Below are 20,965 nucleotides of genomic sequence, written 5' to 3' on the forward strand. Positions count from 1 at the left end.
AGCCCAGAGCCCGACGCGGGGCTCGAACTCACGGACCGCGAGATCGTGACCTGGCTGAAGTCGGACGCTCAACCGACTGCGCCACCCAGGCGCCCCGAAGGCACTGATCTTTGTAACAGCTGATGGAGACAGGTGAGACAACATGGATGGAAGTCAGGATGTGAGGGCCTTTTCCTCACTCCACACATAAACCTCTAAACGTGAAGTGTAAGAAAGAGCAGAAGACTACATGTTATGCAAGGTGGCACTTCCACGGTCATTTGCATTGGATCCCAAAACAATTATGAAAGCAACTGAAGGAAAACCTGAAACAAAGCCTCCTTAACTTCAGAGCGTCTGTATGGTGCACAAATTCTGTGACAACATTTGAGCACAGACCAGCTTATGTATGAGCCGACGGGCGGCTTTGCAGCAGATGAGAAAGTCCTCTCTGTGCTGAGGATCTTAAGATCCTTCAAACAAGGAAGTAAACATCTATGTCACTCAGCCAAGAAATACCACACTCTTTTATCTGTTTAGTTTTCTGCTTCCTGCCTCAAATATACCGCAAATCCATATAAATGATTTTCCCCAATCAGTAGTCATATTGCCAAAAAGGTAAACTTTAAACCTATCTCCAACTAATCTTAAAAAAAAAAAAAAAAAAAAAATTTGCCTGGTACTCAGGCAAATTCAACTATTCACTCTCCTTCAAAAGGCCCTTATTGCCTATTTTTTTTTTTAAATTTTTTTTTCAACGTTTTTTATTTATTTTTGGGACAGAGAGAGACAGAGCATGAACGGGGGAGGGGCAGAGAGAGAGGGAGACACAGAATCGGAAACAGGCTCCAGGCTCCGAGCCATCAGCCCAGAGCCTGACGCGGGGCTCGAACTCACAGACCGCGAGATCGTGACCTGGCTGAAGTCGGATGCTTAACCGACTGCGCCACCCAGGCGCCCCTCCTTATTGCCTATTTTATTCATGAAGCCATAGTTTACCCACGGCCTCTGGGCACCCTTCCACTGTCTTGTATTATTAGTTGGCTTTACATTTATTTCCCTCATGGAGTAGGTAAACTTGGAGAACAGGGACAGTGCTGTATAATTTTTGTATTCTGCTACAGAACAAAGGAGTGGCCTTATATACAACACATTGTTTGAAAATCACAAACCTGTAAGTATTTTCTGTATGAATCAGGTGATATGTTAACAACTTTATCATCTCGAACTAGAAAAACTCATCTAGGAAAGCTGACAGTTTTACAGCAGCTAATCATATTTATCTCTCCATAATTTTTTTTTCCTAAAAGGATATTTGGTTAGTTTAAAATAAAAAACCTCAAAGCTATTTAGTTTGAATCAGTATAAATGCATCAACTCTTCAATGACAGTATAGAATAGTATAGATGGTATAGAATAGTAAATGTTAGATGTTAGAAATAATATTGGTTATACGTCACAAGCTCAATAATTTACAAAACAGTCCATACTTTACGTCTTCCTTTTCATATTCCTGTGAAACAGGATGAGCACATAGTATCACTTAGACTTTATAAAGAAACCCAAGTTCAGAAAAGGCACCTGGTAAATGAGAGGCAACATTGGAAATGTAACCCTAAGTCTATATCCTAGCCACAAAGTAGACAGAAATGCATCACACAGACCCTGAAAAAGTATTAGAAGGCTTAACTGTTTTATTATATGCCAGGAGATCATCTAATTCCTAAATAGGACAAAAAGTCAGCAGTAGGTAGATTATAAACTTGTTTGGGCTGTGAGTTCCATGAAGACAAGGATACCATCTGTTATGTGCACAGCACCTGGTATACAGCCTGGCTCACAAAAAATTCTCAAATATCCATCTAACTGAATAGCACCTGTTTTGTACTATTACCAACAAAATTCTAAAGCTCTACTGAAATATCTGTGAAGTTCTTAATTTTCAATGAAAAGACATGCCTTACATGCTTAATTACATGTACTAAAGTATATATACTAGAGCATATGTGTAATTGAAGACAGTGATCCTCTAAGACTCTGAATTTAAATTAGGCATATTAAAAAATAGAGCTGATTACTCAACAAGCCAATTTAAATCTAGATACAGAATACATTCTGTTTGGAAATAATTTTATATTTCAAGAGGCAAGGGCAGTGACTCCTACCAATCAGTAAAAAGTACCAGACAATTTTAAAAGGGGAAGCACTGATCTTAAATTGGTTTTTAAAATGGTCTATTTTGATCACTCTTTAGCCCACTGTAATTTGTTATTCTTTGCAAAGTTAAAAACATTTGCCTACTGACCATTCAGGGTCAGGGCAGAATGAAAAATTGAAAAGCTGATCTGGTGACAACACGGCCCATTCTTTCGAATCCAGGGAGGGCTAAAAGCACTCGTGAGAACTCCTGCCAGTGTAGGTCTGTTTAGATCAAACTCTGAGAAAATGGTCATTTAAAAGATAATCCCTAAATTTCTTTTAAAATAAAAGCTCCATTAGCTAAAAAGGACACTTATTGAGTCCTTCCTTCATGCCATGTTTCCAAGCATTTGACAGGCATTATTTATTTCACTTACTTCTCATTGCCCTAAGAGATGGGGACAATTATTATCTCCATTTTGGTGATGAGGGACATCAAGTGCCAGGTCACATGGAGAGGTGGAGTCAGGAATGAAATCCACAGCATCCAACCCCCATGCCTGGAGGTTGACTCTGCGTACAAGCATGTCCCCGCTTACAGAAGCAGGTCCATTAAGAGATGGCTCTCCCCCCCACCGCCTTGTGTGCCTTCCTGTGGCTCCGGCATCCTCCACCAGAACATCAGGGCTTCCATGCACCCTCTTTCCTGCAGGGCTTCCAATTTCTCTGCAAACTCAAGCTTCATTTTCTCAGACACCCACTCCTGATGGCCCTCCTGTCATCTGTGGGATCTAGCCAGTGACCGCTGCTTGAGTGTCCCTCTATGCATGTTCCTTTGCCCATCTCTTCTGGGATGAAAAGATGCTGGCATCTCACACCTAAATTTACTACAGCGTCTTTCCCCCAGCCCCTCAACTACAGTCAGAAACTAGCCTTCCTTTCAGATGCTATACTGGAAGCCAGCAGAGTAGTAACAACAACAACAAATGCTTGCTAACAGTTACATGGCATAATACTCTGAGTAATATGCATACATATATATATCATCTCTCTCTGTCTCTACATACACACACACACACACACACACACACACCTCATTCAAGCCTCATAATATTTCTGTGAGGCTCATCTCATTACTATCCCTGTTTTACAGACAAGGAAATTATGTCCCAGAGAAACTGAGTACGGTGCCCAAAGTCACACAGCTATAAGCGGGGAAGCCAGGCTCTAGACCCTGGCAGTCAAATTCCAGGGTCTGCCCTCTTAATTACTGTATTATTTCTCTTAAACAAGTAAAGTTATACCATCCAGATCTTCAAAGAGTCTTGGGAAAGAAGAGACACTGTCGATGAAATACCCTCAAATTCCCTTAGGGGAATATGTGTGACTACTTCTGGCCAATGGGTTGGGGGCAAAAGTGACATATATCACTTCCAGGCTGAAGTGTTAGAGAGCAGTGAGAGATATTCCATTCCCCTCTTGTTTCCTGCCACAGTGACCAAAGATGTTCTAAATGGTGGGAACTTTGTTAGCCTAGATCCCTGAATGACTAAATGGAGAACTTCCCACCTCATACCCCACCCACCTGTGCTGGCCAAGGAGTGCAAGTAAGAAATACACTTACATATTTAGCCACCGAGATTTCAGGTTAATTTGTGGCTATAACATAAGCTGGTTTTCTGACTAATACAGTATTTAATCTACTTAGAATGAAACAGACCAATAAACAGAGCATAAGAAAAGAAAAATACAGACACTATTCAGTTCTCTTGGCAAACCAATATAATCTTCCTTAATCCCACTTTCATTGTGTCATTTCATGCTCCAGGACTGAGAACAGTTCCCCATGATCTACCACATGAAGTCCAGGTTCCTCTCCCACACTTGCAAGCCCCTGCAACCTAATTTCCCTCTATTGCCCAACATGTACCTTTCAAGTTAATGGAGTTGGTTTTGTTTCTGTACCATGAACACAACAAATATTTGGTTCTCAATCACTGGATTATTCTGCTTCCTCTATTTATTCTTTATATTCACATCCCAATCATACCTCCTCCTTAAATTCTTCTTGGACTGCTGACAGCCACCCATCTTCCTTTCCTCGACTAATTTGGATTTTATATAGCCAATGCCACAGAGTTTTAACTTTAGATGTATATTATCCTATAATAAAAGAAAAGAGAAAACATACTGGCCTGGAAGCCTGGGGCCTGGTTCTGGTTTGACTGTTAATCAGCTAACTACCTCTGTCCAGTCTTTTAGCCTTTCTAGATTTCAGTTTTCTTATCAGTGAAACAACAGCACTAGATAACGTGGAGGGGCGCCTGGGTGGCTCAGTAGATTAAATGTCTGACTTTGGCTCAGGTCATGATCTCAGGGTTCCTGAGTTCAAGCCCCACATCGGGTTCTCTACGGTCAGTGCAGAGCCTGCTTCAGGTCCTCTGTCCCCCACTCTCTGCCCCTCCCCCACTCATGTGCACACATGGGCTCACTCGCTCTCAAAAATAAAAATAAACATTAAAAAAAAAAAAAGATAATGTGTAAACTCTTTGCCAACATCACACTGCCCATGATCTATTATTTCATGTGCATTATGCTTACATTCCTCAAACAAAACACAAGCTCCTCTGGGGCAGAGACCTTGAATTTTCCTTCTTTCTATTCTGAGTAACTCCAAGCACAGCATCTTGCACATTGATAAAGCTCATAAAATGTATGTTGACTACAGGTCATCAAATATTAGCTGAACTTACTATATGATTTGTACTATTAAAGTATGACGCACGAGGAGTTTTATTATTGCCTGTCATAACTTACTAGACAGCAATAGATAACACATGCTTCATATTGAAATATTGACCATGAAAAGTATACTAAGTTGGAAACTGGAATGACACTGAAATCAGTCAGGATTCCCTTTCCAAAAAGAAAGGTTTTCCGTTGCGAGTACGAGGAGTGCCCCTAGCTTTTCCTCTTCCTTCCACATACAAGGAAGCAATGTATGACACATACATTTGTTTAATGTCTCCCTGATAATACACATCCAGACTGCTCTACCTCAAAGAAATCTCTGCCACACTGCAGCTGCTAGAAAGAAGAAACCATATAAGAGGGTAACGTATATAGGAAAATACATGATCTTATTCTTCAATAGTTTATCTTCCTCAAAAGTTTTAAAGATTTTCTTTTTGTCTTTATTTGCATACCTACTCTGTGGCTTCTTGCTGCTAATAATGCTTTTTCAATGTCTTGTCTAGTCAACTACATAGCAAGCCACTCCTGGGCACCTTAGTCTTCGGCCCCACATGGCTACCTACTACAATGGATCCAAACCAAGAATTCAAGTAGCATTTGATTGGCTTTTATCAGTTTTCTCAGAGTGTGAGAATACTTATTCCTGATTTCTATACTTTTAAGAAAGACTTTTCCCATGCAGGTTTTGAGAAGAAAACAAAATGTGTCAGAATGAAACTACAAGGAGGCTACATAAGGTTTAATTGAGCTCTAAAAATGGTAACATCGTGATGTGTTCTTATTGCGGGAGGGCACCAGTTCTACAATTTTTCCCCTTACGTCTGTGAAACACAGGCATTTTTTTTAAACATATATAGTGAAAATGTATGAGGTTACTGCCTGTATTCGGGTTTGAAAAATGATATAACAACTAGATTACACACTGCCTTACCATACACATATTACAACTCAAGAGGGTAAGGAAAATATCACAAGTGCTTGTGTATGACTGCCTCTTTTCCCTGTTAAAGGATCAAGAGCAAGGAAAGGTCATGAATTTTGAGTGTTATTAGCTTTACCTAAAGAAGAGCTGTTAAGAAGGCATCATCAAAACAGACCCATACACACAATACTCACAGAACAAGGAAATCAAAGCATCCCTGTTTGTAGTCCCACAACCTGGTAAATGCTCTACCTGGGACATGGCCTTCAACTGTGCCTGTACCCATGCACTCAGGTCTCTGGAGACACCCAGGGAGAGACCAGTCAGTCGGAGGCAGGGGCAGAGCTGAAAGATGCTGTAGGTCTTGGCCATGCAGAACTGAGGAAGCAAATGATAAAATGGCACATGGAAAGAAAAAAAGTATCCCATTAAGGATCCAGTTGTCAAACAATTTGAAACTTGTGTGTTCGGCAAAATGCCAATAAGGTGATGTGTACATGTTAATCATAGCATTCTCTCTGCATTTGTGTATGAAACTTTTTTGTAATATATTTTAAAACCTGGTAAGTGTAGTCTCCAACACATTCCCATACTCTTGGTATGTTAAGGGTGGAAGCAGAAAATAAGGGACTGATCAAGGATTGAGAGAGAAAGATGGTGGCATATATCAAGTGGCTATGTTGTCTCTAATCAAGTGAGCTGCACAACCCAAATCATACAAAAAAAAAAAGACAGGAATGGGACACATGGGGTCACATTCATATTTTAAGATCACATGGAAGAATGGTCTCAACAGCCCTTCAAGAAGTCCTAGTAAGAGATGGCTTTTGGTGACAAAGTCACCAGCAAAGAACAGGCTATACTAGAAATCCACATGAAAAGACTGTGTTTCATAAACATACACACACGCACACACATAATGCTCCATTGATCTCCTAACACAAAGGGCCACTTCCTTTTCCTTAAACCATGTTCCAGTTCAAATCTAGGTATTTTAGAGTCAGGTACACCACTTTGTATACATACATTTGAAGTCAAATGTAAAAGTTGAATTTTCTTGATTACTAGTCCTATCAGCAAAGATTTACTTACAGATAACAGAATAGCTCTCAAGATGTCTTGGGCAAAAAAAAGACTTAGTACACAGATATAGGTACTTATAAAACTGCTGAAAGGGCTAGAAGGGCAGGTCCAGACTGTGCCTCCAGGAGCAACATAGAACAATTGGTCTACCTGGAAGACGGCTTCCTCTGCCACATTCAGGACCCTGGGAAATCAGGAAGTCATTACATCATTACAGTAGAATCTAGGAACCAGGAAGTTGTATGAACTATAACCTCGAGAGCTCTATTGGGTCTGTAGAACTAGACCACAAAATTGGTATCTATATGCTCCTGCTTTGGCTCACACTGAACTCGATAAGCACCATACAAGTTCTTCTGACTGGTAGAGCCTAAATCATACCCAGAACTCTGGATGCAAGGGGCCTTAAGAAATAAAGCATTCAGCTTTCCACCCTCTGCTTTATATGCAGGTACCGGAGGACCATGCAACAGATAATGAGCAAGCCAATCTCAGTGTATCCATCATACCATAGAAAATACCAAAATACTCTACCAAAAGGGAGGAAGGCGTATTTAACTTTAAAAAGAAATAAGACATCACAGTCAAGTGCAAAACCAAGTATAAAAGGGCTTCTAAGTAACAGAAGATATCTGAACATAGTTTTTGCAGTATATAATATTAAGAAATTACAAATAATTTTGTTAGGTAAAATAATATAGTTATACAAGAAAATGTTATTTTTTAGAACTCACTAAACTATTTTTTAGAACATGAAAGAAAATATTATGATGTCTTGAAATTGCTTCAAAATACTTAAATTACTTTGTTTTTGGGGGAACAGATGTTAATTATTAAATCTGGGTAAGCGGGCTCATTTCTTATTCTCTCTGCTTTTGTGACTGAAATTTTTCATAATAAAAAGCTTTAACAGGTTATACCAAAAAAAAAACATGGGAAGTACAAATTATTTTTGCTTCATTTTTAAATGAAATTTTAAATAAAAATGCTTCATTTTTAAAACTTTAATTTTAATGCATTATTAAAATAAGGTCCATCTTGCGGCGCCTGGGTGGCTCAGTCGGTTAAGCATCCGACTTCGGCTCAGGTCATGATCTCGTGGTTCACGAGTTCGAGCCCCATGTCGGGCTCTGTGCTGACAGCTCAGAGCCTGGAGCCTGCTTCCAATTCTGTGTCTCCCTCTCTCTCTGACCCTCCCCCCATTCATGCTCTGTCTCTGTCTCAAAAATAAATAAACGTTTAAAAAAAAAAATAAGGTCCATCTTCTGTAAAGTAACTGGCTTATACTCCTTAAAATGTCAAGGTCATAAAAGACTAAGACAGAATGGGAAATGTTCCAGATTAAAGAATTAAGGGACATTACAACTAAATGCACAATGTAATAATGGACTGGACCACAGACCAGATTTTTTTTTCTTTTTGCTATAAAATAGGACGTTATTTGGACAATTGCCAAATATGAATAAAGTAATACATACTGATGTATTTAGGCATAAAGGGTCATTACATCTACAACTTGCTCTCAAATGATTCGGGGAAAATACCATACACAGATAGATAGAAAATGACAAAGCAAATGTAAACAATGTTAATAATGAGGACATCCGGGTTTATGGGCTAAGGGAGTTCTTTGTCCTCTTCCTGTAACTTTTCTATAAGCCAGAATTACTTCAAAAATGTTTGGGGGGTGCCTGGGTGGCTCAGTCGGGTGACGGGCTGACTTCGGCTCAGGTCATGATCTCATGGCGTGAGTTTCAGCCCCGCAATGGGCTCTGTGCTGACAGAGAGAAAGAAGCCTGCTTCAAATCCTCTCTCTCTCACTCCCTCTCTCTCTGCCCCACCCCTGCTCTCTTTCTCCCTGTGAAAAATAAATAAGCATTAAAAAAAATGGTTTTTAAGTATAAAATGTAGTGGCAGCACTGGGGAGCTTTAAGAGGAATAGCACAGTTTCTTCTATTAAATGAAAATTTATAGGGGTGCTTGGGTGACTAAGCTGGATAAACGTTGAGGTTTATCATGTTGGCTCGTCATGTTGAGGTTCACGAGTTTAAGCCCCATGCCAGGCTCTGTGCAGACAGCAGACCTGGAGCCTGCTTCAGATTCTGCGTGTGTGTGTGTGTGTGTGTGTCTGCCCCTCCCCTGCTCGCACTCTGTCTCTCTCTCTCTCAAAAATATAAAAATAAAACATAAATTAAAAGAAAATTAATAGCCAAATAACTGGAGTGGCATGTAGTTAGTACTTTTTCAGAACCTGTTCCATGGGGCATAGTCTCCCAATCTGAAAAGTTTCTTGCAGCATGTGCTTATTTTGTACTTCTCATTTTAGCAACAAAATTTGAATACAATCTAACAGCTGTCTTTAGACACTAACATCTACTTTTATAAACATCTGCAACACTGCAGTTGAAAATGTATATAGGAAGTGCCAGTTTGGTGAATTTACACACTCAAATTACTTTCTAGTTCAGCAAAGAGAGAACCATGAACTACATTTTTTACCTTAAAAAAATGCATTAAAACTGTGTTACACAAAAGGAAATGTCTGAGTTAAGAGTCAGACAGGCATGAATTTCAATCTAGGCTCTGCCTGTTAAATACGCAGACATGACCCTAGTGACTCAATCAATTCTCAGAACCTCTGCTTTCTCACGGACACAGTGAGACTAACATCCACTCTTGTAAGATTGTTGTGGACGTTCATTTAAATCAGGAACATACGGACAATAAGACTCTAGGGTACAAAATAGTTATTCAATATGTATTTATCAAGATTCCTTAAAAAAAAGAGTAAATCCTGCTATCCAAAAAATCTCCAAATAGAATATATAATATTAACATTTCATAATGCTACTCTGTATTTTTTCTCCATGTTGTTGCTAACATTAACATATCCTTATGTTAACTTATTTATACAACAAATGTTTACTTAGGGTTTACTATGAACCTAGCATTGTTCCAGGCACCAGCATGAGAGCTGAAATTAATACAGACCAACTTGTCCTGGTGAATTCATCTTAGGTTCTACAAGCCACCATTAACCATTGAGTAAACAAATAGTATCAGTTTAGGGGAGAGGATTATTTTGAGTGTTTTTCTGGCTTCGTTGAATCCATGACTGGTTCTTTTGCCCTTCCAGACATTCTCTGAACTGCATTAATTACAAACTCCCTTTCCGCTAAATAAACCCGAGTTGATTCTATTACTTCAACTGGCAGGCATGCCTGTGCTCTCCTAACTGAGAAAGCCTTTTTCCCTTTGACGTCAGATAATAAAAGCACATCAGATACTTCAGAACTCAGCATAGATTGCATACAAAAAAATTCAACCCTCAGATAGGTATAGATTATTTTTGTGTGCTGTATATTTTGCTATGGTTACCGAGACGTGGTTAGCATTTTGACTTTTTTTTTTCTTAGAATAATGCAATGATCTGAATCTCAAATCTTTCATAAGGTGCAACTTTCCAATGATAAACAAGAACAGGAAGTAAATCTTGAATACACCAGACTTCAAGTTCCCTGCACTATTATCTACTCTGCTGTCATCTCAGCTTAACTTAACATTAAACTTTCCACTGTCCTACCCTAAGTTGATGTTACTAATATTTTTAATTTCTGCTCAAATAAAACATTTCCCATTAAACTGGAAATTCTGACATATACTCAAATATTTTAAGTTCTAAGAGGAAGACATCTAAAATAAAGGAATTGAGTAGCAAAGCAAGTTACAAAAGCAGAAATGAAAACAGATGTTAAACTTCTTTGAAACAAATTTTTACTAATAGCCTCAACCAAAGCTATTTCAGTCACCTACTAGAAATATTGTACCTAGTCAAAAGATCTCAACAAGCTTCACAGGCCATCAGCAACTCAAGGGTGTGGGCTCTCTTCAAGGTTCTGTTTACCACTCAGCACCATGCATGTTATGGGATTTCAAAACAGAGGTGAGAAGTGCTGTAATAGCTCAGTTTAGATCAGCGGCTGTCCATCAGGGGTAATTTTGCCCCCACCCCAAGCATCATCTGGAAAGATCTGGAGGCATTTTTAGCTGTGATGATTGGGTGGGGGGAGGGGTTGCTACTGGCATCTGGTGGGTGGAGTCTAGGGATGTCACTGAACACCCCAAAGTTCACAATACAGCCCCCTATAGCAAAGAACTATGCAGCTAAAAGTGCTGACCAAAGTTGAGAAAACTGGGTTAACTATGCCTCACACAGGTTAACTTTGTCCTCACATTCATATATAAAATCAATGCTCATGTGGCTTTTCATAACCTCTGATGATAGCCTACAGACCCTTTCAAACAGGAGACATTAAATCCATCCTCTGGAAAGCCGCTCTGACCACTGAAATTGTCAATGAAATCCCTGCAGTGTGAAAAGCCCAAGTCTCCTTCCACAATTAACCAACAATCTCCAAGGTAAGAAACTCTGAATGCCATTTTATTGGACTCTGAAGACATTGGGCTTCAAACATTACTAATATCTTGATTACACAGAGTAGCAACTTTGTTTCCTAATCGCTCCTGGGACAGTATCAAATGCATAAGTGAGGCAACAGAAGCCGCTTCCTCTCCTTACTTATCTTCTAACATCACGATTTTACTTTCATCACTTTACAGAAAATGGTGCTCAAGTTTCTGAGCTTGTTTTCTCAAAGGAGAGGATAGTAGTTCCTACTGTACAGGATTCTTCTGTTGTTGTTTTTTAATGTTTTCCATTAGAATTAATGAATTCTATGTTTCTCTTTAGATAAGATGTTGGAAATAATTTTATAAATCCATGTTTTAATCCTTTAAAAATACCACTAAACTTAAATTTGAAATTCAATACTTATATTTTTCTGACTCACTGAAAGAGAGAAAGAAAAAGAAAGGGGATTAGTACAAAAGAATAATTCAAGTAACTAGCACGTGGCCGGCCAAAATTTCAATCACAGCCACATCTCTCTGGTATTAAAGAACACTCTTTTCACTAATCCATGCTGTCTTCCAGACACTCCATACTGAGAGCCATAAAAGAGAGGAAGAGCCTGATCTTTAGAAAGCATCAAGTTGAGAGGGGGGTCAATTAGGTAAATAATTACAAAACTAAATAATAAATGTTATGTGTAACTTGTAAGGATAAAGTCACCCGTGATCACAAAGGAAGGAGTGATGGATTCTGGCTGGCGTAGGGTTCCACTGAGTAGGGATATCCAAGGTAAGTCTTGAAGGACAAGTAGAGTCTGCCAGGCAAGGGAGAAAGGACACTTCAAGCAGACTGTCTACATACGTAAATTCAGTGAGATGTGAGATGACACAGGAGTGATAGGTTGTGGTGAATAATGCTCTGTAGCTGGTGTGTAGAGTATAAGGGGGGGAATGAGAGAAAACGAGACTACAGAGGTTGGTTGGAACTCAACTCTGAGATGCCTTACTAACAAATAGCAGTGGGAAGTCACAGGTTTCGGAAGGCGGAAAGGAATAAGATAAGATCTCCTTTGGTGATAACCTAGGGGAGTGTGGAACAATACAGATAATAGCTTTGAGATGGTAACACTGAGAACAGTTAGGAAGCTCCTGCAATAGTCCAAACAAAAGCAGAAGAAATGCAATCAAAAGACGAATGCCTTTTCATCCATTTATTTACTCTGTGCATCCATCCACCATCCATTCACCCATCCAGCTAACACAGGTGCTCACTATGTGGAGCCAATCAGCTAACTGAAGCATGATCAGCAGTGAAACTGACATGGTCTGCTTGCATAAAGCTTATATTTTGGTGGAGGAGACGATTAAACCATTCATGATACAATGAATTATTCAATTTCAATGGTAGTGAGTGCTGTGAGAAGTGTTCTAGGAAAGAAACTCTCAAGAGACTGTGACCTAGTCTGAGGTCAAGCTGCTCAAAAAAAGCTTCTGCAAGAAGTCACCTTTGAGCTGAGGCTATTATCTCATATCTCTTATTCTAAATAAGTGTTCAGAAACTTCTCTTTCATTAGTCAACTTTGCTTGGTGTAATCACATTTTAGTACCTACTTATTAAAATCTCTGGTAAGTCCAGCCATGCCAGTAGGTATTGCTGGAAGGGGGTAAGAAAAACTAGAGGTGAGCAAAGAAGGGTGGGAAAAAGTTAAAGGGTGAGGGGGGTGGGAGGAATAGAAGGGGGAGAGAGACTGGGAAGGAAACAGGACTGAAATTCCAAAGGCTTTAGTTACACAGTAGACTTTATAAAGAGAAATTCATTAGGAGAGAACGCCTAAACATTTCTTGTGATCAATACTCAGAAACATAATCCTCTGCAAACTGATAAACAGGATGAACCATGAACCTGTCAACTTCTACTTCTACTCTGTTTTTTAGATCTAGGAGTGATCTAGGTCAAAATTCCAACTCTGTCAACTGAATCTCATACTCCTGGGCAGATTTCTTAGTCTCTCCGAGAATCTGTTTTCTTACCAATAAAACAGATATAACCAAACCAATTTCACAAAGTATTTTTTAATAAGAAGCAAAGGAGAGAAGAGATTTAAAATATCTATTCATTCAATTCAGTTAATCTATCATTCTAAACACATTAATGTGATCACTTTGAATCTGGAGGTCCTGGTGGCTCTATCTTTATCTTGAGAAATAATAGCTTTTCTTCTAAAATAAAGGTACTGATAGGGGCGCCTGGGTGGCTCAGTCGGTTGAGTGTCCAACTTCAGCTCAGGTCATGATCTCACGGCTTGGGAGTTTGAGGCCCACCTCAGGCTCTCTGCTGACAGCTCAGAGCCTGGAGCCTGCTTCGGATTCTGTGTCTCCCTCTCTCTCTGCCCTCCCCTGCTCGCGCTCTCTCTCTCTTTCTCTCTTTCTCAAAATAAATAAAAATTTAAAAAAAAATTTAAATAAAGCCATTGATCACCATTCAAGATATGATGACTATTTATATGTTAAATATTCAGCCCAAGTTCAAGACAGAGGGACAAAAAATTTAGAAAGTTAACTGTCACTTATTGTTAACTTTGCCCACAATACCCACTTCCCTTAAAATATCCCAACGGTTGATATTGAAGATGACCACAGATGATTATAGGTGTGCTGCTACTCTCCACTTGGCCCTCAGCTATAGAGAACCCGATCCCTCAGCACTTTTAAGATTAGAAGTTAACACCACCTCTTGGCACCAACACTTTTTATCACAGTAACACCACAGCCCAACTGAAAATCTTAACAAAGGACTACAAAATTCAGAATTACATTTAAATATCCATGGCTGATTCTTTTAAATAGGTCCAAATAACCAAATTGGTCCATCAAATAATTATGGTGGCATGACAGTATTTGTTACTTAACCTCCTGAATCATCTGTGCCCAGTCCTGGAAAGTTTTATCCCTTGCAGTGCCAAAAAGCAGATTTAGAAAACTGGATAAAGCAAGATCTATGTTACATGTGTGATCATCAAGAACAACATGAAAGGTCCTTCTATGATAAGGTTAGTAGGAAATTTATCCTGCTAGAAATGGGGTATTTGCAGAAATGAATAGAACACTAAATTCCTGGAGACAGATCCTGAGACCAAGAATGTTTCTCCTTGCTCCCTTCACCTTCACCACCACCCCTCCAGCAGATTACAGAGAACACTAGGTCAATGCCTAAAACACAATCTGCAAAGAAACAAAGAATGAGCCTTAAAGAAATGCTCATGCTTGCTGTGACAGGGTGAGAACTGGGATGAAACAGGACTTTTTTTTTTTTTAATTTTTTTCAACGTTTATTTATTTTTGGGACAGAGAGAGACAGAGCATGAACGGGGGAGGGGCAGAGAGAGAGGGAGACACAGAATCGGAAACAGGCTCCAGGCTCTGAGCCATCAGCCCAGAGCCCGACGCGGGGCTCGAACTCACGGACCGCGAGATCGTGACCTGGCTGAAGTCGGACGCTTAACCGACTGCGCCACCCAGGCGCCCCGAAACAGGACTTTAAATACCATTTCTGAATGCCTGTAGATGTATCTGATACAATCAATGGAGAAAAAAGAAGCTGATTCCACAATTTTAAGTGTTCTTAAAACACACACACACTTTTAAACAATACTGCCAGTTAAAGATGGTGGATTGAACACATGTACTTGCCTCCTCTGCTGTCTCCTAAAACCTTGTAAGAATGGCATTAAAAGATTTCCTTAAAGGCATAAACCCACAAAGATAGAGAAGAGTTAACGAATGTAAAAATTTCTCAAAGCGGGAAAACAGGAACAGAGTGCTAACTTGACATATCTGAGAAAACACAATACTAAACCAGCAACAGTGAGATCTGAGAAGCCAGGTTTGCCTGGAACTGCGAAGAGGCAGTCTGAGCACTGATCCTCTCCCAAAAGTCTGCCTATCTGCTGAGGGCTCCTTCCTATCCCAGTAGATGACTAACGTTTCTTATCTAGAAATGGTAACAAGGAGTATCTTGCAACTGGGGGGCTCCCATGCCCAGTTGAGTGTGCAAATAGAATACTAAAAATCAAAGTTTATATACTAAATGTTAAGGCTCCCAGGCTTACATCTTACAGAGAGTAGATGAGAGAGTATGCTTTGGGCAATTTGACAATTCATGAGGGGGAAAAAAAAGACACAAATGTCCAGATCCTAATACTGAGAGTTAGTTCATAGTGAAACCACGAGGCCCTACAATGAAGTCCATGGTCATTCAGTGCCTTGCATACTTCCATCAGCCCCTTTTAGAAGCTGAATCTTAAATATAAACAGCCAAAGGCTCAGAGAAAACCCTTAAGATCAGAAGCAGACAACGAGGAGGAAAAGAAGGAACTCAGAAGAAACAGAAACTGTGGAGGGAAATGAAAACCTTGGCGGGGGGGTGGGCAGGGGCAGGGATTCTCCTTAATATCATGAGAGATGTAAGAAAAAATACTAGGTGCATGAAAAAAAAACCCAAGATGCCAGCCAAAATGGATATTCCAAAAATAAAAAGGAACCACTGGATATTAAAACTAGGAGAGCAAAAGTATAAGTACTCAATATTTGAAAAGACACTTCATCTCATTAGTCATCAAGGAAATGCAAACTAAAACCACAATAAGATATTACAATATACCCTCCAGAATGACTAAAAGGACTGCTAACTCTCTTGGATCACTTGCTCTGGGGGAAGTTTGCTGCCATGTCATGTTGATATCTAGGCAGTTTCGCGGTGAGGAACTGAGGCTTCCTGCCAATAGCCATGTGAGTGAGCCATTTTGGAAGAGGCCTTCAGATGACTGTGGTCCCTGCTGGTATTCTGACTATTACCTTGTGAAAGACTCTGGGCCAGAATCACCAAGCCAAGCTGCTCCCAAATGCCCGACCCACAGGAAAACTGTCAATACATTCTCTAAGGCAGTCTGAAGGTAAACATATGCACACCCTGATTCAGCTTCTGACTCCCAGGTTCATACCCAACAGAGGTGTGTACATATACACACAAATGACATGTTTGAGGACGTCCGCAGCAAAAGTATTTGTAATAGTCCCAAATCAGAAACAACTCCAATGTCCACTAACAGTCAAACGTTATGATAAATGGTAGTGACTCACATGACAGAGCACTACACAGTAATGACACAGTAGGATCTACTAAGAGGTACAGGAACATGGATGAAACCGAGAGAAAGATACTAGACACAGAGTCTACATTTCCATTTATACCAAGTTCAAAACCAGACAAAAATAAACCAGGTGTTAAAAGTCAGTACAGACTTTGGGGAGGAACTAGTGGTTGGGAGGCGGCAAAAGTGCAGGAGATGCTCTACTTCATCTGGATGGTGTTTAAAAGGATGTCACTTTGTAAAAATTCAATGCGCTCCAAACTTAGGATATACGTTTCCATGTACATGCTGTCCTTCGTAAGAGTTTATTTAAAAACATTAATTAGAAAAGTTAGAAGACAGAACGGAAGTAGTTTTCCAGCAAGGAGTGCAAAATTACAAAAAGGAAAAGGAGAAAAAAAAAGGCTTATAGATCAGAGGATCTTTGGAAAGAGAGAACCAAGAAACTGAAAGGGGAGATAATCAAAATAATTCAGGAAAAATTCAAGAAGAGAAATTCATGAGTTCCTTGATTGACAGGGCCTGCCAAGTGTACAACCAAGAGAGATGAAAACCAGAACCAATCCAAAGCGCCTCATCACAAACTGCCACGGAGTATTCACAGTAAGATCGCCACCACATTTGTCAACAACATCGCAAGGCTGGTACTGGCACAGCATTTCCTCACCTACTTCTTCCTCTGTATCCTTCTGCACCCCCCTCCCCGGACACATTATCATATAAAGAAACTAGTCCTTCCTAATACTGTTTATTTAGAAGAATGTGACGGTGAATTCCCAACTAGCCTACATGCCTGATGGAACATCAGTCAACAAGAGTGGGTGACAAATGGTTCTGTGGTGACTGTGGGTTCTCTATCCTGGGGGGCTCATTCCCCCTCTTATCTGATCTGTCATTGCCAAAATAGCTTAATATGCCCCAAGGGAACATGAGCCAGAGGCCCAAAAACCTAGACATCCTTAGAATACAACCACAACGAAAGAGAAACAACAAATTGCACAGTATTACTAATGAAGCAGAAGTTTTGGAAGAACCCCAAGTTATCTGTATTAATATCTATACTAACTTAAGAACAAAGAAAAAATATTAACAGTATGAAATCAGACTACGTGGAAACACATTAAATGTGAAAAACATAGCAGATGGGATAAATATAGTTAAGGAACAAATTACCAAGCCAGAAAAAAAAAAAAAAAAAAAAGCCCACAAAACAACAACTAAGGAACTCTCCTGGGAGTCAGCATAAAAGGCTGATTGGGAAGGAGAGGGGATGGAAAGAATATATTTAAAGAACACAAAAATATTTCAACTAAAGGTTAGCCATACAATTCAGATAACGATAACGTATATGTAGATGCATCACAGTGATACTTAAGAAAAGTCAAGGGGGGGCGCCTGGGTGGCGCAGTCGGTTAAGCGTCCGACTTCAGCCAGGTCACGATCTCGCGGTCCGTGAGTCCGAGCCCCGCGTCAGGCTCTGGGCTGATGGCTCAGAGCCTGGAGCCTGTTTCCGATTCTGTGTCTCCCTCTCTCTCTGCCCCTCCCCCGTTCATGCTCTGTCTCTCTCTGTCCCAAAAATAAATAAACGTTGGAAAAAAAAAAAAAAGAAAGTCAAGGGTAATTCAATAACCTCCAAAGGCAAAGACTAATAAACAAAGGACAAAAGAACAAGATCAACCTTAGATTTCTCAAGACAGAGGAGATTCAATAAGCTTGTGGGGGAATACCACAAAAATACTGAAGAAAAAGAACTCTGACCTAAAGTTTTTATCCATACAAGTCATTATTATTTAGAAGTGACAGCAAACGAAAAAATATCTTCATTTATATGAGGGGTCATAGCTTTGCCATGTACAAAGACTACCTTTGAAAATACTTGTGGAGGAAGTACTCCATTAAGAATTAAAGAGGAAACTATTGAAAGCTGAAATTAAGGATGATCAGAAAGGAGAAATAAACAAACCCACAATTAGGAGCAACTAGGTGGCTCAGTCGGTTAAGCATCTGACTCTTGATTTCGGCTCAGGTCATGATCTCATGGGTTCTGAGTTCAAGTCCTGCATCAGGCCCTGCACTGAGAGCACAGAGCCTGCTTGGATTCTCTCTCTCTGTCCCTCCTTGCCTCTCTCTCTCTCAAAATAAATAAATAAACATTTTTTAAAAAATCCACAATTAGTGCTCAAGTATTCAACATTCCTCACTCCTCAACAGAACAAGTGGACAGAAAACCAGTAGGGAGAAGACATAAAACATATCAACCAACTTGACTGAATTGATATTCATAGAACATACCATTCAACAACATCAGAATACATACTCTTTTAAAAAAATGTTTATTTATTTTGAGAGACAGAGGGAGCAGGCACAAGCGGGGGTAGGGGGGCAAAGAGAGAGGAGGAAGAGGAGAGACAGAGAGAGAGAGAGAGAGAGAGAGAGAGAGAGAGAGAGAGAATCCTAAGCAGGCTCCATGCTCAGTGTGGAGCCCAACACAGGCTCAATCCCACAACTATGAGATCATGACCTGAGCCAAAACCAAAAGTCAGACACTTAACCAACTGAGCCACCCAAGTGCCCTAGAATACATACTCTTTTTAAGTGTATACGTAATAGTCAGCAAGACAGACCAAAAAACAAACTTCAATAACTGAAATGAACTGGAATCATACAAAACAGGTTCTCTGAATACACAGAATTAAATTAGCAACCAGTAATAGAAATATATTTGGGAAGTCCTGGAAATTAAACAACACACTATTGAGTAATTCATGAATCAAACAGGAATTCACAAGGGTTGTCAGAAAACACACACACACATACACACACATTCTTTTTTTTTTTTAATTTTTTTTTTTCAACGTTTATTTATTTTTGGGACAGAGAGAGACAGAGCATGAACGGGGGAGGGGCAGAGAGAGAGGGAGACACAGAATCGGAAACAGGCTCCAGGCTCTGAGCCATCAGCCCAGAGCCTGACGCGGGGCTCGAACTCACGGACCACGAGATCGTGACCTGGCTGAAGTCGGACGCTTAACCGACTGCGCCACCCAGGCGCCCCACACACACATTCTTTTTTAAGTAGCCTCCATGCCCAGTGCAGAGCTCTCAACACAGTGCTTGAATTCACTCACCACCCTGAGATCAAGACCTGAGCTGAGAGCAAGAGCTGGATGCTTAACTGATTGAACCACCCAGGCACCCCCAAAAATGTTTTTAATTGAACGAAAACAAAACATGACATAAAACTTGTGGGATGCAGCTAAAGCAGTGCTTAAAGAGAAATGTATAGCATTGAATACTTATACTAAAAGAGAAAGGTTTCAAATCAATGATGTAGGCCTCTACCCTAAGGAAGGATGAAGATGATCAAATTAATGCCAAAGTAAGAAGGAAGGAAATATCAATGATGGGGCAAAAAATCAGTGACACTGAAAATAGAGAATAGGAAAAAAAACCATTTAAACTGGTTTTTTCATTTGAATATTTTATTCTCTCTAGAGCAGTTTTAGGTTCACAGTATAATGGATATCACAGAGGTATCACCCACACATGCATAGTCTCCTCCATTATCAACATCCTCCACCAGCGTGGTATACTTGTTACATCTGACGGACTTACACTGCCATATTATCACTCAGTCCATGGCTTATAGGACAGGTCACTCTTGTACATTCAATGGACTTGGACAAATGTATGATGACAGACACTCACCATTCGAGTATCATAAAGAATATTTTCACTGACCTAAAAATCCTCTGTGTTCTACCTATTCATCCCACCCTCCCCCTTAACCCCTAGCTGATTTTTTTACTCTTTTCAGTTTTGCCTTTTCCAGAATGTTATATAGTTAAAAATCATACAGTATGTAACCTTCTCAAATTGCCTTCTTTCACTTAGTAATATGTTTTTAAGGTTCCTCCATGTCTTTTCATGGCTTGATATCTCATTTCTTTTTAGCACTGAATAATATTCCATTGTCTGGATGTAACCAAGTTTGTTTATCTGCCTACTAAAGGACATGTTGGGTGTTTTCAAATTTTGGCAATTATAAGTAAACACCCATGTGTGTGTGTAAATATCCAAATAATTTTTTATAGTTGTTAATATGTAAAAGAAACTGAAGTCATGGAGGAAAAAAAAGATACCTACAAAAACAAACAAACAAACAAACAAACAAACAAACAAAACAAAAAAGAAACTCCAGGCCCACATGGCTTCACTGGCCAAAACTGTCAAATATTTAAGGAAGAAATGATACTAATTCTACAGAAATACTTTAAGAAAATAGAAGAGAAGGTAACAAGTCCCAACTAATTTTATCAGACCAGCATTACCTTAATACCAAAAGCACACAAAGATATTACAAGAAAAGAAAACTATGGGCCAATATAACACATAAGTATAGACATAAAAATTCTCAACAAAATATCAACAAATCAAATCTGCAAATATATATACCTCAAGATCATAAAAGCCATATGAAAGACCCACCGCTAATATCATCCTCAATGGGGAAAAACTGAGAACTTTC

The 20,965-nt window shown here is 39.7% G+C and overlaps 1 protein-coding gene across 7 annotated transcripts in view; it reads right to left on the reverse strand.

The window, feature by feature from the left end:
- Window positions 1-20,965, reverse strand: part of UBAC2 (UBA domain containing 2) — a 258,006-nt gene that overhangs the window by 88,489 nt on the left and 148,552 nt on the right. The gene's annotated exons all lie outside the window — the stretch shown is intronic.

This window comes from Puma concolor, chromosome A1 (assembly GCF_028749965.1).
Source record: "Puma concolor isolate L17-30 chromosome A1, mPumCon1.1.hap2, whole genome shotgun sequence".
In the NCBI taxonomy this organism is placed as follows: domain Eukaryota; kingdom Metazoa; phylum Chordata; class Mammalia; order Carnivora; family Felidae; genus Puma; species Puma concolor.